The sequence below is a fragment of the Colobus angolensis genome, unplaced genomic scaffold (genome assembly GCF_000951035.1).
Source record: "Colobus angolensis palliatus isolate OR3802 unplaced genomic scaffold, Cang.pa_1.0 Scaffold249, whole genome shotgun sequence".
NCBI classification, from domain to species: Eukaryota; Metazoa; Chordata; class Mammalia; order Primates; family Cercopithecidae; genus Colobus; species Colobus angolensis.
The window spans coordinates 1,818,646-1,838,736 of NW_012115699.1; the positions used below are offsets into that span (position 1 = coordinate 1,818,646).

General features: G+C 41.3%; 1 protein-coding gene and 1 long non-coding RNA gene across 8 annotated transcripts in view; one reads left to right on the forward strand and one right to left on the reverse strand.

Moving 5' to 3' along the window:
* EVA1A (eva-1 homolog A (C. elegans)) overlaps positions 1 to 20,091 on the reverse strand; it is a 143,954-nt gene that overhangs the window by 39,136 nt on the left and 84,727 nt on the right. The gene's annotated exons all lie outside the window — the stretch shown is intronic.
* On the forward strand, positions 8,612 to 10,588 carry LOC105514621. The gene is made up of 2 exons (XR_001002208.1): positions 8,612 to 8,743; positions 9,620 to 10,588. It is a non-coding gene; the product is annotated as an uncharacterized LOC105514621 (long non-coding RNA).

The following is a 20,091-nucleotide window of genomic DNA, read 5'->3' on the forward strand; positions in this document are numbered from 1 at the left end:
GAATGGCGTGAACCCAGGAGGCGGAGCTTGCAGTGAGCCAAGATCAGGCAGCTGCACTCCTGTCTGGCCGACAGAGCGAGACTCCGTCTCAAAAAAAAAAAGAGCTTATCTGTGTAGTTAAACAGCACCTGTTTCCAAAAACTATTGAAATAAAAAAAAAATGTTTAAATAAAGAAAGGATAGGATACCTGGCATATGAAAAGAACTAAAGAAATAAAGGAACTGAATAAGGAGATACTTGTAACACAGCCAGTGTTTATGTGAGTAAAACTTGGTATTATAGGTCTGGTAATTAAAAGAAAAGGTCATGTTTATTTTTATTAACAACAATAATAAAAGCCAACATTTATTAAGTACATTCCACACACTAAAAAAATACAATAACCAAAATAAAAAACTCAAAATAAATAAATGGGCTCGATGGTAAATGGAGGAGGCAGAGGAAACAATGAGTGATCTGAAAGACAGAATAATAGAAATTACTTAGTTGAACTACAGAGAGAAAACAGACTGGAAAAAAAATGAACAGAGTCTTAGGGACCTGTGAGATTATTACAAAAGATCTAACATTTGTGTCATTGGAGCTCCAGAATGAAAGAAGGATGAAGAGGAATTGAGAAAGTAATCAAAGAAATAATGACTTTTAAAAATCCAAGTTTGTCAAGAAACATAAATTTATGGATTCAAGAAGCTGAGCAAATCTCAAATGGAATAAATCCAAAGAAATCCATGTGAAGATACACTGTAATTTAACTTTCAAAAACTAAAGACTAAAGAGGCTGGTGTGGTGGCTCAAGCCTGTAATCCCAGCACTTTAGGAAGCCAGGGTGGGCAGGTTACTTGAGCTCAGGTGTTTCAGACCAGCCTACGTAATATGGCAAAACCCCATCTTTACTAAAAATACAAAAATTAGCTGGGTATGGTGGCATACACCTGTGGGTCCCAGCTACTCAGGAGGCTGAGGTGGGAGGATCACTTGAGCCTAGGAGGTCGAGACTGCAGTAAACCGAGATTGCCCCACTGCACTACAGCCTGAGTGACACAGAGTGAGGCCCTGTTCAAAAAAAAAAAAAGAAGAAGAAGAAGAAGAAGAAGAAGAAAGAAAGAAAACCAAAGACAAAAAATAATTGAAAGCTGCCTGAGAAAAATGACATCTTAGCTACAGGGAAAAAACAATTCAGAACACAGAGGGTTTCTCATTGGAAACCATGTAAATCAAAAGGCAGTAAGTAGCACAATATATATTTCAGGGGCTGAAAGAAATGAACTGTGAATCCAGAATCAATACCCAGCAAAGCTCCCCTTCAAGATGTAGGGGAAACAAGACATTCTCCAATGAAGGAAAACTAAGAGAATTTGTCACCAGCAGACCTACCCAAAAAGAATTACTAAAGTCCTCTAAACAGAAAGAATTTTTAAAAGATATCATGAAATATCAAGAAGAAAGCACAAATATAGGTAAATACAGTAGGCTTTCTTTTTCCTCATGAGTTTTCTAAATTGCATTTAACAGTTGAAGCAAAAATGTTAACACTTTCTGATGCGGTTCTGAATGCATGTAAAGAAGACCAGGCACAGTTACTCACACCTGTAATCCCAGCGATTCGGGAGGCAGAGGCAGGAGTGTCACTTGATACCAGGAATTTCGACCAGCCTGGGCAACATGGTGAGACCCCAATCTCTAAAAAAAAAATAATTATTTTATTTTATTTTATTTATTTTTGAGACGGAAGTCTCACTCTGTCGCCCAGGCTTGAGTGCAGTGGGGCGATCTCGGCTCACTGCAAGCTCCGCCTCCCGGGTTCACGCCATTCTCCTGCCTCAGCCTCCCGAGTAGCCGGGACTATAGGCGCTCGCCACCATGCCTGGCTAATTTTTTTGTATTTTTAGCAGAGACAGGGTTTCACCGTGTTAGCCACGATGGTCTCCATCTCCTGATCTCGTGATCCGCCTGCCTCGGCCTCCCAATAATTTAAAAAAACACTTAGCAGGGCATGGTGGCAAATGCCTACAGTCTCAGCTACTCCGAGGCAGTAAGATTGCTTAAGCCCAGGAATTCGAGCCTACAGTGAGCTATGACTGTGCCACTGCACTCCAGTTTGGGCAGCAGAGAGAGACCTTGTCTCAAAAATAAAATAAAATTAAGTTAAAATGAAAAATTAATGTATGTAAAGGAAATATTTAAGGCACACTTTGGAGTAGGGCAAAGGGAAGCAAAGCAGGGTAAGGTTTTTATGTTTCACTCAAACTGGTGAAATGGCACCAGCAGATGGTAAATAGCCATATATATATATATAAACAATCACTAGAAAAACTGTATGAAGAAATACATTTAGAAACACTACAAACAAATCAAAATGGGATTCTAATGTGTTTAAGTAACTAAAAAAAGAAAACAGAGAAACAAACAAACAAAAAACAGAAGACAAAAGACAAAATGGCAAAGGTCAGCCCTAACATCTCAATACTGACACTAAGTGTAAATAATCTGAACACACCAATTAAAGATAGCTATTGGCAAAGTGGATTTTAAAAATGACCCTTTGTCGGATGCATAGTTCGCAAATATTTTCTCTCATTCTGTAGGTTGTTTGTTACTCTGTTAATACTTCTTTTGCTCTGCGGAAGCTTTTTAGTTTAATTGGGTCCCATTTATTTCTTTTGTTTCTGTTGCATCTGCTTTTGGGGTCTTAGTCACAGATTCTTTGCCTCAGTCAATGTCTAAAAGAGTTTTCCTAGGTTTTCTTCTAGCATTCTTATGGTTTCAGATATTATATTTAAGTCTTTAATTCATCTTGACTTAATTTTTGTATATGGTGAGAGATAGGGATCCAGTTTAATTCTTTTACATGTGACTATCCAATTTTCCCAGCACCATCCACTGAATAGGGTATCCTTTCCCTAGTTTATGTTTTTGTGTGCCTTGTCAAAGATCAGTCCAGTATCTCCAAGTCAAACAAATCAGCAAGAAAAAAAATCCCATTAAAAAGTGGGCAAATGATATAAATAGAAATTTCTCAAAAGAGGATATACAAATGGCCAACACATATATGAAAAAATGCTCAACATTACTTATCATCAGAGAAATGCAAATTAAACTCACAATGAGATGTCACTTATCCTCACTGGAATGGCCATTATTAAAAAGTCAAGAAGCAATAGATGGCATAGATATGGCAAAAAAAAAAAAAAAGGAAACTTGTTTATACACTGCTGATGGGAGGGTAAATTAGAACAGCCTCTATGGAAAACCATATGGAGTTTTCTCAAATAACTAAAAGTAGATCTACCATTTGATGAAGCAATCCCATTACTGGGTATCTACCCAGAGGAAAAGAGATCATTATATAAAAAGACACTTGCACACATATGTTTACTGCAGCACAATTCACAATTGCAAGATATGGAATCAACCTAAGTACCATCAACCAATGAATAAATAAAATGTGGTGTGTATGTAATTCACTCATCAGTTGAATGCCATAAAAAGAATAAAATAATGTCTTTTGCAGCAACTTGGATAGAACTGGAGGCCATTATCCTAAGTGAAGTAACTCAAGAATGGAAAACCAAATGCCATGTGTTCTCACTTACAAGTAGAAACTGAGCTAGGGGTACACAAAGGCATACAGTGGTATAACAGACAGTGGAGACTCAGAATGGGGAAGGATAGAGGGAGTGAGAGATGAAAACCTACCACTGGGTACAACACACACTATTCAGGTGATGGATACACTAAAATCCTAGACTTTACCACTGTATGATTCATCCATGTAACCAAAAGATACTTGTACCTCTAAAGCTATTGAAATAAAATGTGTTTTAAAACGATGTCCCAACTATACACTATAAGAAATTATAAAAAACCTTTCTTTGATTATTTTCTCAGTGCTAGGATTACTGGCACCACACCCAGCCACTGCCAGTATTGTTATATATGAAGTTAGTTTCTTACAGTGTATAGTTGGGACATGGTTTTTTATAGCCAAGGCGGGCAGATTGCTTGAGCCCAGGAGTTAGAGACCAGCCTGGGCAACATGGTGAAACCCCGTCTCTACAAAAAATACAAAAATTAGCCAGGCATGGTAATGCACATCTGTAGTCCCAGCTACTCAGGAGGCTGAGCGGGGAGGATGCCTTGAGCCCAGGTGGCAGAGGTTGCAATGAGCTGAGAGCATGCCACTGCACTCCAGCCTGGCAACAGAGCAAGACCCTGTCTTAAAAACAAAACAAAGCAAACCCCTCCCCCAAATAAAACAAAACACAAAAACAATATTGTCAGGTTAAAAGAAAAGGGATCAAAATCTTATATTATGCAACCATTAACCAAAAGAAAACAAGTCTAAATTGATATGTATTAAGTTTATAAAATAGACTTTAAAGCAAAGAAAATTACCAGAGTATCTTTGGAAAAAAAAAATCTATAAAATCGACAAACCTTTAGCAAGACTGACCAAAAAAGAAAGAAGTCACAAATTACCAATGTCAAAAACAAAATAGTAGATATCACTAACAGACCCTGAAGATAACAAAATAGTAAGGAAATACTAGGAACAACTCCTACACACATAAGTTTGACAATTCAGACAAAATGAACCAGTTCCTTGAAAAACACAAAGTACCACAACTCATCCAATATGACAGAGATAATTTGAATAGCCCCATAGCTATTAAATAATTGAATTCGTAATTTTAAAACTTATACCCCCCCAAAAAAAAACTTCAGGCCTAGATGGTTTCACTAGAAAATTCTAACAAATGTTTAAAGAAGAATTAACATGACTTCTACACAATCTCTTCCAGAAAATCAGAGAAGAGGCGGATATTTCCCAATGCATTTCATGAAGCTAGCATTACACAGATACCAACTCCAGATAAAGATAGTGCAAAAAAAGAAAACTCAAAACCATCAGGAACATAGATACAATAAAAGAATCCTTAGCACAATATTAGCAAATAGAATTCAGCAACGTATAAAAAGGATTTTTTTCGTAGTGACTTTTTATGACATGACTATATGGGGCTTATTTCAAAAATGCAAGGCTTATTCAAAAATCAATTGATGTAATCTGCCATTAGTAACAGGCTACAGAAGAAAAGTCATGTTAATTGATGCAGAAAATTTTTTTCAAAAATTCAACACCCATTCATGATTTTTAAAAAATTCTCAAAAAAATATGAAGAGAGGAGAATTGCCTCAACTTGATAAAGAGCATCCACAAAAGACCTATAGCTAACATTATACTTCATGATGAGATACTCAATGTTTACTCGTCAAGATCAGAAATTAGGTAAAGATACCCACCCTCCCCACTCTTAAATCAACATAGCACTGTACGTTCTAACCATTACATTGAGGCAAGAAAAGGAACTAAAAGACACACAGATGAGAAAGGAAGAAATACAACTGTCCCTATTTGCAACTGATATGGCTGTCTATAGAGATCCCAAGGAATCTACCCAAAATACCTCCAGGTATGACCTGGACATTTGTCCTTCCAAATCTCATGTTAAAATGTGTTCTCCAATGTTGCAGGTGGGACCTGGTGGGAGGTGTTTGGATCATGGAGATGGATCCCGCATGAATGGCTTGGTGTTGCCCTTGTGGTAATAAGTGAGTTCTCATTCTATTAGTTTATGCAAGAGCTGACTGTTTAAAATAGCCTAGCATCTCTCTTGCTCCTTCTTACGGTATAACGTGACTGCTGTCCCTTAGTCTTCCGCTATGGGTAAAAGCTTCCTGAGGCCTCACCAGAAGCCAAGCAGATGCTGATGCTATGCTTGTACAGTCTGCAGAATGATGAGCCAAATAACATCTTTTCTTTATATTACCCAGCCTCAGATGTTCCTTCTGCAAAACAGACTAATACACCTCTTAAAACTAGTGAGTTCAGTGGGGCATGGTGGCTCACACCTGTAATCCCAGCACTTCGGGAGACTGAGGCAGGTGGATCACCTAAGGTCAGGAGTTCGAGACCAGCCTGACCAATATGGTGAAACCCTGTCTCTACTAAAAATATGAAAGTTAGTTGGGCATGGTGGCATGCGCCTGTAGTCCCAGTTCCTCTGGAGGCTGAGACAGGAGAACTGCTCAAACCTGGGAGGCGGAGGTTGCACCACTGGGAGCCAAGATCGCACCACTGCACTCCAGCCTGGGTGACAGAGCGAGACTCTATCCCCTGCAAAAAATTTTAAAATAAAATAAAACTAGTGAGTTCAGCAAGGTTGCAGGCAACACAAACTTATAAAAAATCAACTGTATTTCCATATACTAAGAGTGAACACTAAAGTTAAAAAATATAACACCATTTACTTTGCTTAAAGAATGAAATACAGTCCTGCACCACATTAATGAAGTTTTGGTCAATGACAGCCATGTTATATAAATGAGATCACAATATGCAACCTTTTGGGATTGGGTACATGAATATTTATAGTAGCTGTATTCGCAGTAGCCCAAAACTGGAAACAATTCATATGTCCTTCAAAGAGTAAATGTTTAAACAAACTGTAGTACCTCTATACCATGTAATACTACTCAGCAACAAAAAAAGAACAAACTGTTGATACACAAGGCAACCTGGATGAATCCCAGAGGATTATTCTGAATTTAAAAACCCAATCCCAAAAGGCTGCATATTGTGTGATTTCATTTATACAATATTCTTGAAATGACAAAATTACAGAAATAGGGAATAAATTAGTAGTTTTCAGAGGTTAAGGAAGGACTGGGGTGAGAAAGAAAGTTATTGTAGCTAAAAAATAGCAACATGAGAAATCCTTGTGATAATGCAAATGTTCTGTATCTTGACTCTATCAATGTCAACATCCTGGTTGTGATATTGTACTACAGTTTTGCATGATGTCATCATTGGGGAAACTAGTTAAATGGAACATGAGAGCTCTGCATTATTTCTTGTGACTCTGTATAAATTTAAAATTATCTCCAAAAAAAGTCTAATTAAAAATACGTTTTAATGCATAATCATCCTCCTGAACCATAATCTGCCACTAAATCTTGAGAAATATTGATCTAAAAGTTCAACCAGGATATTAGGGGAAATATCCTCTTTCTCATAAGGAACAGCTGAAGGGACAGAAAATGTTTTATCTTGAGAAATCCTAAAGAAAATTATGAGAGTTTTCTTTTTCCAGAATATGAAGGGATTATACACATGAAATTAAACTTGGTGTGCTGCCAGTAAACAGAACACAGGCTGACATACAAGAAAATGCACAAGCTTCAGGATTAACCACGCATGGGTTTAAACCCAAGCTCCACCATGCCCTATTTTTAAGACTAGACAAGTTAGTTAACCTCCCCGACCTCTCATTTCCTCATCTTTAAAACAAGGCTAATGATTCACACCTCAATCCATCAATCAGCATCTAAGTAAAGAAACAGACACTGCTTCAGTATTTCCAACAGAAGGAATTTAATACAGGGAATTGGTGGCAGTGGTGAAGACAGAAATATAGGTTACAGGTGATAGAAAAGCTGAGATTTGAAGATTATTGTGATAGATAACAGTCAAGAGTATAAAGATCTTCTTAAGTTCATATAACCTTGCATACTTACTAAGGATCAGGCAAAATGTGAAAAGTAAAAAATTAAACAATTTAAAAATATAAAAAATAAAAAATATTAAGTTTGTCTGACTTTAAAAAGATAAAATTAGTTGGAGTAAGGTCTTGGGATGGGGTCATGAAGTAATCAGATATTAGCAAAAGTAGGCAGTGCGTAATTGAAGGCATAAAGGTAGGAGGCAATGTTGCCAGAGCCCAGGAGCCAGAGTCACCAGGAAGAATTAGGAACCATGGAGGACACAAATAGTGGGAGCTGGAGCCATAGAGGAGATGCAAACACTGCTGGCAAGGATGATTTAAGACGGGAGGGAGGGAAGAAATTATCTGGTTTCCTCTTTTCACTACCTTGCAAACTTCCAAGGGTGCAGAACTTTCCTCTAGCAGGAAGCCATAGATATGGAGCCTGGGGAAGGCAGCCTTCCAGGTCAGCCCCTGCTATCAAGGGCAGAGCAGGAATCAGAAGATAGACACACCTAGGTGTGGCCCACTCACAGGGTGTTTGTGAGGATGCAGGGCTTGTAAGATACCTGGCACAGAGTAATAGGTGCTCAAGAAATGGCAATTATTATTTTTCAGTGCCAATGTCACATGATGACATTTAGAGCCACATTTTCTCATCATTTCATATCTGAATAGACGGAAGCACAAGCTGGGGCTCATGCCATGTAGACTTTGCCAAGAGTACTTATTTTTTCCAAACGAGCAGCACATCTGAGAAATGTGAAACGCAGGCCTGTCCTAAAGTTTCATTGTATAAAGCAAATGTTGAGTTTCCACAGCTGCTGGCTTCAGCCTACCCAGAGGAATAATTTTCATGAAATATTAATCTCGGAGAAAGCCACACTGGGGTAAGCTTGCACAGTAATTCAAGCAGCATGTGCAAAATTTATTTAGCGTTTGGCTGGGCATGGTTTTAATTATGTGAAGTCTTCAGAATGAGAAGAAAGTGATTGAAGATGTTTAAGTCAGTCATGGAGGCTGTGGATGCTCCAAGACTCTCTCCAACTTTGGTTTATTTCTGCAGTCCCCAAACTATAAATACAAAGGAAGCTCCCATGGAATCAGATGATGGCACTGTAAGAATCAAGACGCAGCTAGCAGTAAAAACAGAAGACACCAACACCTGCAGTCCAGAGAACTCCAGTGTAACATAAAGGCGGGTGGTGCGGGTGTCTATTCATGGTTCCCTACAACCAAGGTAGGGACAGAAAGGTGAGAATCCACAGGATTGTCTGAAACCTGGGAAGCAGCATGCAAGATACTTTCATCAAAGGTCCCAAGTGAGTACAAGATGTGGAGTGTGTTGTGTACCTGATGAACATCTTATACTTCCTGGGAGTCACTGGCATGGTGTGATGTTGAATGTGAGGTAGCATCTGGAAGTGCAGAGAGGGCCAGGACCCCTCCCTGAGGACAACACAGGCATGGGGATGGACTGGGCCTTGCATACAGCAGAGCTAAGCCAACCTGCAGGGTTTTAAAACTGTCAACAACCGGCAGCCACAAAATGTCCCCTTGGCTGGTGGAACAGATAGAAAACTCATAAGTTATTTTTAAAGACCGGTTTTCAGACTCTAGGTTCTGTTGGTAAATATTAGGGCCCTAGCACCAGCCTGGGGGGAGAGGCTTCTATCCCAAGAGGGACTGTACGAGTTGGAACCTCAGAAAGGGATCACTAATTTTCAGAGACAATCAAAAGCTAGTCCTGTGAGGTAAGACATAGGAGATGGAGATAGGCAGGGAGGTTCTCATGATCAGTCCATAGAATTGATGCCCTAATCTCTATGCCCTCACGGGGGTCAGGGAGACCTGCTGAGTTATTTACTGCCTCAAGTTAGATAAGTCTGGGCATCAAGGTGGGCTGGTCCTAGCTAGGAGGAGTGGAGGAGGAAGCTAGACTGTGCTGACCTGGAGTCCAGAACACTGAGGTTATTGGGGGAGGAGTCTCCACTTGCGCTTCCCAGAGATCCCTCCAGCTCAACATGTTCTAAATTCATTCCCCCAGTTCACCTGCCTCCTCTTTTCTGTACAGTGTTCATAGTATCCTGAGGATTCCAGTCACACAGGCTCAAACCTAAGGATCATCCTGGACCCTTCCTCTCCCTTGCCCTGAAAATCCTACCTCCTATCCTTTCTAACCCTCCATCCCCACGGTCACTCCCCTAATTCAGAAATTTCTCTCCTTTCTTCCCCCCTCCACCCCAATCTCATATAGTATTGTGATATGATTCGGCTCTGTGTCCCCACCCAAATCTCATCTTGTAATTCCCATAATCCCCATGTGTTATGGGAGGGACCCGGTGGGAGATGATTGAATCATGGGGGTGGGTCTTTCCCATGCTGTTCTTGCAATAGTGAATGGGTCTCATGAGATCTGATGGTTTTAAAAATGGGAGTTTCTCTGCACAAGCCCACTCTTTGCCTGCTGCCATCCACGTAAGATGTGACTTTCTCCTCTTTGCCTTCTGCCATGACTGTGAGGCCTCCCCAGCTACGTGGAACTGTAAGTCCAATGAACCTCTTCTTTTTGTAAATTGCCCAGTCTCTAGTATGTCTTTATCAGCAGTGTGAAAATGGACTAATACATGGTGCCAGGTTGAGCATTTGGAAACAGTGTTCTAACAATGCCACTCATCTGTTCCAAAACTGCCAAAGGATCCACACTGCCTTGAGTGAAATTCAAATGTGAGCCTGTAAATCAAAGCGCTTCATGAGTTCTTACCAACCTACCTTTCCATCACAGCCCAACATCAGGCAAACAGAACCACTCTCTTCTCCATTCATTTCCCACTTGGTTCTACTTCTGGGTTTTGCTCTGCTTGGCATGTGTTTTCCTGCATCACTGCATTTCCGAGTCTTACCCACCCTTCAAAGTTCATGTCACATCACCTCCTGCAAGAACATTCTCTGATCCTCTCCTGCATGCATAATCACTCCCTCTTTTGGACTCCTGCAACCCTGTGTGCCACTCTTTCACATTGAGTAAAAGTATGTGCTTTTCATATATTTCCATTGGGCGATAAGCTCTTTGAAAATAAGGGCCTTACATCAGATTCACCCTTCATGGAGAAGACGTAGGGAGATCCAAGAACTTTGAGTTTGGCTGGTTTATAGGAAACGTAACAAAGTTTGGGGGAATAATTTTGGAAAGGTAGGTTGGAATCATATTGTGACTTCAGGGTAATAGTTAAAAGTGCTTGGGAGTCATCTGCAGAAGTATGAAGCTAGACGAGGCAATCCTGAGAAAAAATATCGAACGTGAAGGGAAAGTGCCCATCCCTGGAACCACCGGGAACACTAGCCTGCAAGTGTCCACTGGAAAATAAAAAAATCACAGAGACTGGCAGGAAGTGGCTGTATAGAATGGAAGTCAATCACAACATCCATACCACATTGGGCATAAAAAGAATTTCAGCCCTGTTGGTCAACCACAATACATGCACTTGAATAATTCTGACCGAATCCTGTATGGCTTTTTTCTCTAGAATTGCAAACTGGGAAGACCATGCTGACAGACTTGTGGATCCTTAATTCAGGGTATTTTAAAAGGCAATCACTTGCCAACATTCTATTCCTAATCAGTGGGGCCTCCCAAGCCCAGTACACCGGAGGCATCTACAGATGTGGAGAATGGCAGAGGTAAGGCCTGACCAAGGAACACACAAATGGGAACAAGGAGCATTCCTGGTCATCTGATTTGTTTCTGTGTTGGCTTCCCAGTCCCAAAAGTGACTTCTAAGGTCATTACAATTATTAAAACCAGAGAATAAGCACAGGGACCCTGAGGAAGTCAGCAGGAAGTGAGTGGGAAAACAAAACAAAACAAAACAAAAACCTTGACCTGGAAGTCTGGAAGCCCAGAGCAGCACCCCTGCCCCACCCCGCAAGGAGCTGGAGGGGAGAGAAGTTCTGAGTGGGAAGTGTGCCAGCCTCCCTGGGTGGGACCTGTGTGGCTTCTTGGGGAAGTGGGCGGCTTCTACCTGAGACCTTCCTAATCATTCCTCACCAGGGGGAACTAGTCCTACAACCACATAGGACTTACCCTGTGTCAATTCAATTTAATTCAGCACAGACAAACTGCTGAGCCCCACAGAGGTGAAAGCCCTGACCTGGGCAGATGTTTACCTGATCAAAACAGGGAGGTCTTCCCAAGCCAGCCCTGATAAAGGTCCCACCTGAGACCACAATTTTCTTACACCTTATTCTAATACAACGGAGGTCAACTTATTCATTTCAAGGGTTCTAGAAATGTTTGATTCAAACTATATTTAAAAAATATTTTTAAAATGGTAAACATAGACAAGTGTGTGATACCAAATGTGAACAATCATAGACCCCAGTGGTTCACATGAGCCACAGGCTATAATATACTCATGCCCGCTTCAGAATAAAGGTTCTTCTGCCAAAACCATGAATATGTTTGAACACATGTAGATGTGTCATTAATTGGGAAAGCTGTAGTTCCAAAAAGATCTTTCAACAGTTCAGATCCATGCAAGTATTCTGATGCTGTAAAATTGTATGAGCAAGTATACTACCATCACCCTGGCCCCCTAACGCCATGCTCGATTAAAGGCCAGGAAGGACTCAGGGACTTCCTTGGAATGTATACTCTTATAAAGACATAATACTAAACTATACAGTAATATGTGACCACATAACATGTTGTACCATGGTAAGTATTACCAGTAGCATTATTATTAGTATTATTAGTATTACCAGTAGCACGCTTATTTTGATCTTAGACTGATCTTAGACTGATTGGCAGACATTAAAATATCTGAGCAAGACCAACAGCAATGCAGGGCCATTCTATGACTGCTTCTCTTGTGGCCGATAGTGTCAATGATGAAACTGACAACTGAAGTTTGAGCTCAAAATGCCAGATTAAACATGTTTTGCTGTGTTAAAGGCTTTAAGTGATTACTACAGAGAAACAAACACTGGAGTTTCTGAAAAAAAATTAACAACATAATTAACCTCTCATGATGATATGACATAATTTTGGGAAGAATTTTCTGCCAAAGATATACATTGGTGAATCTAAGTGAAAGAATCTGTTCCTTTGCATTAGACCTCTTATAATTAAACAATTGTTACATAGTATTAGTGAGTCAACATTAAAACCAATTCCTATATTTTTCATGTTTCTAGATCATTGAAATCAGAATAGCCTGAATCTGTAAGGTATCCTATTTAAAAGTGCTCTAATTTCCAATATCCAGTTGTTGCATGTTGTACAACCAATATAAAATACAGGGGTGTACTTCATAGTGAGAATGTCATGAGGCTGCAATTTTCATACCAAAACCTCAATTTCAAATTTTCATAACATTCTCATTGTTTTCATTAACTGTATGTTAAAAACTAAGTTTACCAAACTAATATAAATAACAAAATGTTGGTTTGCTCTGTTATACTCATTGATATTCTACATAAGATTTCACTGAAGAGTTTTAATGCTGAAAAGTTTCCAAAAATCACTGTAACATTTAATATATAGGAAAAACCCAAAATATGAAGCAGGAAAAGACGTAAGAAACAGATCTTTTTGGTTAGAAAAGCAGAAGTAGAAAAGGGTGAAGGTAATTCAACCACAACTCCAGATACAAGCTTAAGAATGAAAAAAATGCTTTTTGAATTAATCAATGAAGCAGAAATAGTGTGTCCCTTGCTCCTGGAATTGGGAGAGGGGAAACTTTGGGACTGGAGAAACAGAGAAGGTCGTAGAGGAAGTTTTGCTTTCTCAATGAGAACCATCTTCCTATAGGCAAATAAGAAGGCTTCTCTGTGGGAAGCAGGGCAGATCAAAGAGATGATGGTCAGTGGGGAGCCAAGTGTAGCCACTGATCATTAGGGCCAGCATAACTGAGGTGTCAGCACAACGGAAAGGAGGCCTTGAGTAGTGAGGTTTCTGGACTTGTGGTAGAGAAAAAGTGGTGACCAGACATGTGATTCCGGGGAAGGAGGTTACAAGGGAAGGTGCAGCCTGGAGGGCAGAAGCAAAGCACAGGACACAGAAATCATTCATTCACTCATTAATTGATGAAGCTCCTATTTATACAGGCATTTGATTAGACACTGCAGTTACAAAGATGAATAAGCCTCAGTCAGTGTCTCCTAGGGGGAGGAGAGGTTGTTACCAAGGAGAAGCCCAAGGAGCTACAAGGATGGCAGAGGAAGGGGTCACAGCTTCCTGGAAGAGGTACCCCTAGAGGTCAGTCTCAAAGAAGAAGCAGGAGGTAATCAAGCAGATAATAGCTGAGAATGGGGGAGGAGGAGCACCTCTCAACTCAAAGAGCATTCCTGGAGAAAGACACAATTTGAGAGTCTCTCTTGTATAGCTGGGGAAGAGCAAGTGGACGAAAATGAGTGAGGCACAAAGTGAAAGTAAGGGAAAGTGAGAGAGGAAACTGTTGAGGGGGCCCAGGTCATGGGAGGCCTGATGTGTTCTGCAAGGCAGCTCAGACTCTCTCCTAGCAGCAGTAGGGAGCCACTGAGGATGCTAAGCTGGGAAGCTACACTCACACTTCCCTATTCAATTTCTCCACACTATTTGCTTGTGTGGCGTCCCATAAGCATTCGCCAAGAGCAGGAACTACTTTTTTCATCTTTTCACCTTTATGTCCTTGGAGCTTAGCATAGTCCCCAGAATGCAACAGGAACTTAGCACTTAGTGTTATATGAACTAATGAATGAACGAGCAAAGTGCTAAGTAGGGAAAGAAGAGGCTGGGGGGGAGAAATGCAGTGAGTGAAGATGAGAGAACACTGTCAAATACACAGGCTAAGAAAATCTGAAATGTAGTAATAATAGTATATGTAAATATAGACAAAATCTTCATGTGCCAAGCAGTGTATACAGGAAGTAGATGGAAAAACTGACCACAGATGAAGATACCTTGGAGAAGGAACTGGATTGAGATCCACTCAGGGACCTTGGTCAGAGGAAGCTCCTGAATTCTTCTTGGGAAAGGGTCATGTTAGGGGTTGAATTGTGTCTTTCCCCCTAAAAATATGGAGAACTCCTAACTTCCAACACTTCAAAATGTGTCCTTATTTGGAAATAGGGTCTTTACAGATTTAATCAAATTAAGACAAAGGCATTAAGGCAGGCCTCAACCCAATATAACTGGTGTTCTTATAAAAAGGAAATTTGATCACAGACACACAAACAGCAAACATGATGTGAAAAGACACAGAAGACAGCCATCAATACGCAAAAAAATACTTAAGGCTACCAGAAACCATGGGAGAAGCCTCAGACAGATCTTTCCCTAGAGCCTTCAGAGAGGGCATGGCCCTGCTGACATCTTGATTTTGGCCTTCTGGCCTCCAGAACCATGAGACGATACATTTCTATTATTCTAAGCCACCCACTTTGTGATATTTTATTATAGGAACCCTAGGAAATGCATATAGGTTGGCAGTTAAAACAGATTAACACTTGCAGTCAGCTTTGGTATTTGTCTTCCCTACGTGCATTCCCTTGTCCTCCTTGCTGGGTGGGTCTTACAAGGAACAGAGGGAAAAGAAGGGAGCTGCACAGGCTCATGGATGGGGCTTCTTGCCACCCACTGGGTGAGGGGAAAAGATTCTGCATCTCAGGAATGGCACAGGCTTTGACACCAGACCTGGGTTAAATCTTAGCTCCATTTACCAGCTATATGGCTTTAGGCGAATGACTTGCAATTTTCAAACTTCAGTTTGAAATAGGAAATACAATTTACATTATAAAGAATTCTTAAGAATTATGCTTAACAAGGAGATAATCTATGTAATGCACCAAGCACGATGTCTAGTGACCAGCAGGTGACCTCCCAGATGTGCGCATGATTCTGAGTCACACACCCAGAATACCCAAGATTTTTTTTCCTTCTATGTAAGAATCAGTCCACTGAGCATAAAAGAAACAACTAGACATGTTCTCATCGAATTGGTCTGCAGTCCTGTCATTTTTACTTTGGAGCACACCACAAACCATTTCTCCCCATCGTCCCTTCCTTAAGTTCCCTGAATTAAAGCAATAGCTCCTAACTGGCTCCCTACCTCCATTCTTTCCCCATCTCCAATGCAACATTCACAGAGTCACCCACCAGAATTATCACTCTAGAGCAGGGGCTGGTAAACTACTGCTCATGGGTAAACCTAGCCCACTGCCTGTTTTTGTTTATAAAGTTTTTATTTATTATCACATAGCCACACTCATTTGCATATTGTATGTGGCTGCTTATGCACTATAGTGGCAGAGCTGAGTAGCTCTGACACACTGTAGGTCCACAAAGCTTAGAATACCTACTATCTGATCCTTTACAGAAAAAGTGTGCCAGGCCCTTGGTAACTTGCCATTCCCTTCAGTGACTTGCTTCTTATACAAAACCTACATTGAGTAGTTGGCCCTTGCCTGTCCTTCCTGGCTCATTTCTCTTTTATTTATTTTTTGAGACAGGGTCTCATTCTGTTGCTCAGGGTACAATGCACCATCTTGGCTCACCACCAGCTCCACTTCCTGGGCTCAAGTGATTCTCCCACCTCAGCCTCCCAAACAGCTAGAATTACAGGCTCACACCACCATGCCTGGCTAATTTTTTTGTATTTTTAGTAGAGATGAGGTTTTGCCATGTTGGCCTGGCTGGTGTTGAACTCCTGGGCTCAAGCAATCTGCCTGCCTCAACCTCCCACAGTGCTGAGATTATAGGCATGAGTCACCCTGCCTGGCCTCCTGGCTCATTTCTTGCCACTCCCCTATGTCCCACTCTTGCTGATTAAGAGTCCCCCCAAACACCACGTGTTGCCTCCACCTGTAACATCTCTACTCCCTTTCTGCATGAAAAAATTTCACATATTCTTCAAGATTATTTTTAAATGTCCTTTCCCTCTGAAACCTTCCAGACCTATTCAAGGGTCAGGCACTCCTTCCTTAGAGCTCCCTTAGCACGCTGTGACATCCCTTCAATAGACAGCATGTTGTAGAGAGTGAATATGGGTCTACAGATCTTTCTCCTTCGCTGGACACCCCCAACCTAAGCCTCTCTCATTTCATCCTGGAGCACACTGTTCTTGTCCAGGATAGCAGTTACCAGTTTGTAATCATCATGTATTTTATCTGTCTATTTATGTCTTAAATGCCCACCCCTAATAACTGTGAGTCCCGAGAAGGCAGGAACTAAGACTGTCAGAATCACCATCACTTTACCATCACCTAGCCTGGAGCCAGCCACGTAGTTGTTCAAATTATTAAATGAACTGGTGATTGGCTAAATGCAAACTATATATATATATATATATATATATATATATATATATATATTTTTTACTAATAAATCAAATACAAGTGAAAGAGAATCTAAGGTACCACAGCTGTTGCTTTATGGGCACACAGGGTACTGCCTCCCAAACCCTTTTGCACCCTGCCACAATCCAGAAGATTGGATGGGCAGAAGCACCACTGATAGCTTAGATGTAGATATCTGACGCATGTATACAGCCCTGTGCACTCATTTGTGGGAATCAGTGTGGAGCGTGTACATAGGCCTTTTTCATGACAGAAAATTCAGACCCTGTGGAATAGGAATAAAGCCAAGTACGGGATTATGTAACTTCACTGAACCACATTTGTGTGGAGTCATACAGCATCCCAGCTATATCTTCCTGGGGAAGCACTTCCACCACTCCTTGTCTACTGAGGAAAAGTGGGGCAGAACACCTGCAGCTTCTTCTCTCCAAGGGAAGAAGGAGGTCCCTAACGAGAGTGCCCTATGTGTCCATCACACCCATACCCAGCCAAAGGGACTCTGCACATGCCCACATCCAGGTGAGAGACCTGGCTGGGAGGAGAGTTGAGAGGGGTCTGGCAGGTATGATCCTTCCTTGCCTCCTACAATGTCCTCCAGTACCTTCAAGCTGTCCTCCAGGGAATGTTCAAGCTGGAAATGTGACTCTTGAATGATGCACTGTTTACTTTTCCTGACACCTGAAGGCTCAAGATCAAGCGAATAATTCAGCTGAGCTGCTGCTTTGTGTGGGGAAAGAAAAATATCCTAAGGCCATTTCCCGTGTGACCTTTTGGATTCAGGATGGTGCCCTTTGGGAGAGCCCTTTCCATAAAGGCCCTCTGTGAAAGTGTGTGCATTTCACTGAGATGTTTCCAAGAAGAGCAAAGACGCCATTTCAACCAAGGCAAATATATGAAGTTGGCAGCCAAACCCTAATTCCAGCTCTAAGCCTCAGGGATGTCAGCACCATGAACATGAACCAAGGCAAAGCTGAATTTCTTGTTTAAGTCAGGCTTTTAACCCTCTATGGTATCTGCCTCTGGTCTGAACAAAAGAATCTTAAGTATGAAAACAGAGATTGTCTTTGCCCCTAGATAAAAACATCTTCTGGGATGGCTTCTGGGAGGCTTTGGGATGCAACCTCTAAGCCTGGTAACAAAGAATTTATAGGAAATGCCCGTATTTTTCCATTATTAAGAACTTAAATGGCAGTGGTCAAATCCTCTAGGGTCATTCCAAGCACAGGGTTGTCACTCCGGTAAATCTCATAACGGGCCTTTCATTTCCTACAAGATCTAAACAACTCTCTGTCTCCTCTCATATATTTGTCTTCATCCCCAACTACCTTTCCTGTTGCTCAGAGAAGCAGGTGTCTCTTCTCCAGTCCAAAGCTGGTGTCTCCTCCCCACGACCCCACTATGCTCTAGGTCCTCTTCCTTCCTCCTGAAACCTTGGTGCTGCTGCCATCCTTACCTCTAGGTATCTACACAGCAGATGCCAATTCCCCATGCCTGAAGTGGAGCTTCAGCACATCATGCTCTCTTGGAGAATACTTTGAGGCAAATTCAATGGATAATACACTGAATGCACCTGAATTTGACATGGTCTGGACTTAACAATAAGTGAGTTGTTAATGCCCACCACTGGGCATTGTGAAAGAAATTTTCTCTGCTCCACCTAATAAAAGCCGAAGACCTGAAACACCTATCCAGAATTTCTATAATGATGTCCAACTATCAACATGGAAGCCATCCAGAATATGAAGAGAAATATTAGAAATCTGTGTAGAAAAGAGAAGCGAAGATGGAGACACCTCTCCCAGCATGCATAGTCCATTTGTGGTCACTCAATAACATGTGCTGGTCGGATAGGTGCGGTAGCTCACGCTGGTTATCCCAACACTTTGGGAGGCCGAGGTGGGCAGATCACGAGGTCAGGAGTTCAAGACCAGCCTGACCAGCATGGTGAAACCCTGTCTTTACTAAAAATACAAAAAATTAGCCAGGCATAGTAGCGTGTGTCTGTAATCCCAGCTACTTGGGATGCTGAGGCAGGAGAATCACTTGAACCCAGGAGGCAGAGGTTGCAATGAACCAAGATTGCGCCACTGCACTCCAGCCTGGGTGGCAGAGCAAGACTCTGTCTCAAATAAAAAAAAAAAAAGTGCTGGTCTTTTCCATCTTTAAAACACTGTTTCTACCTAATACCTCTAGCTGCTATCTTTTCTCTCTTGTTACTTTTATAGCCAAACTTCTAAAAATAATTGCTAAAGTTTGGTATGTCTGCTTCCTCATCTCACATTTGTTCATCAGCTCCCCTCATCTGTTAGACTCCCCTCACCAAGTCGTCAATAGCTTCGGAATTTCCAAATCCATGGACATTTCAGATCTCTTGTTCTTCCATATCATTTGAAGCTGTTGATCCCCCTCTCCTGGAAACTCTCCTCTTCCACATCCCAGTCTCCCATTTCCTCCTGCCTTTCTGCACATCCCCTTCCCTGTTGACTTCACTGGATCCTCTCCTTCCTTCCCTGAGGTCAGTGTTGTGCCCTAGTACTGCCATTCTCAGAAGCAATCTGGCACAGGCCTGGCATCCTGATAGCTGACTTAAAATCCTAGGTCCATGACTTATAGCTATGTGACCTTGGGCAAATTACTTACCATCTATCTCTGTGCCTAGGTTTACTCAGTTGTAATATAGGTAAAATAATAGTAGTACTTCCTAACAATGGTTGTTGAGAGGATTAATACACATAAAGTGTTTAGAACATACAGTACACACTCAATAAACATTAGCTATTATAATTCCTCTTTCCATACTCCATAACCCTCCGTAACCAACTGATCCACACCATGACTTCACTATTTTGGTTAAAGTTTGCTTGTGGGCCAGGCACAGTAGATCACACCTGTAATTCTGGTACTTTGGGGGACTGAGGCAGGAGGATCGCTTGAGGCCAGGGGTTCAAAACCACCCTGGTCAACATAGTGAGACCCTGCTCTACAAAAAGTTTTACAAATTAGCTGGACATGGTGGCATATGACTGTAGTGTCAGCTACTCAGGAGGCTGAATCAGGAGGATTGCCTGAGCCCAGGGGTTCAAGTTCAAGACTGCAGTGAGCTATGATTGTGCTGCTGCATGCCGGCCTGGTCACAAAGTGAGACTCTGTCTCTTAAAAAAAAAAAGTTAGCTTTCTTGTAAATCTTGAAGACTTTTCTCCTGAATGTCA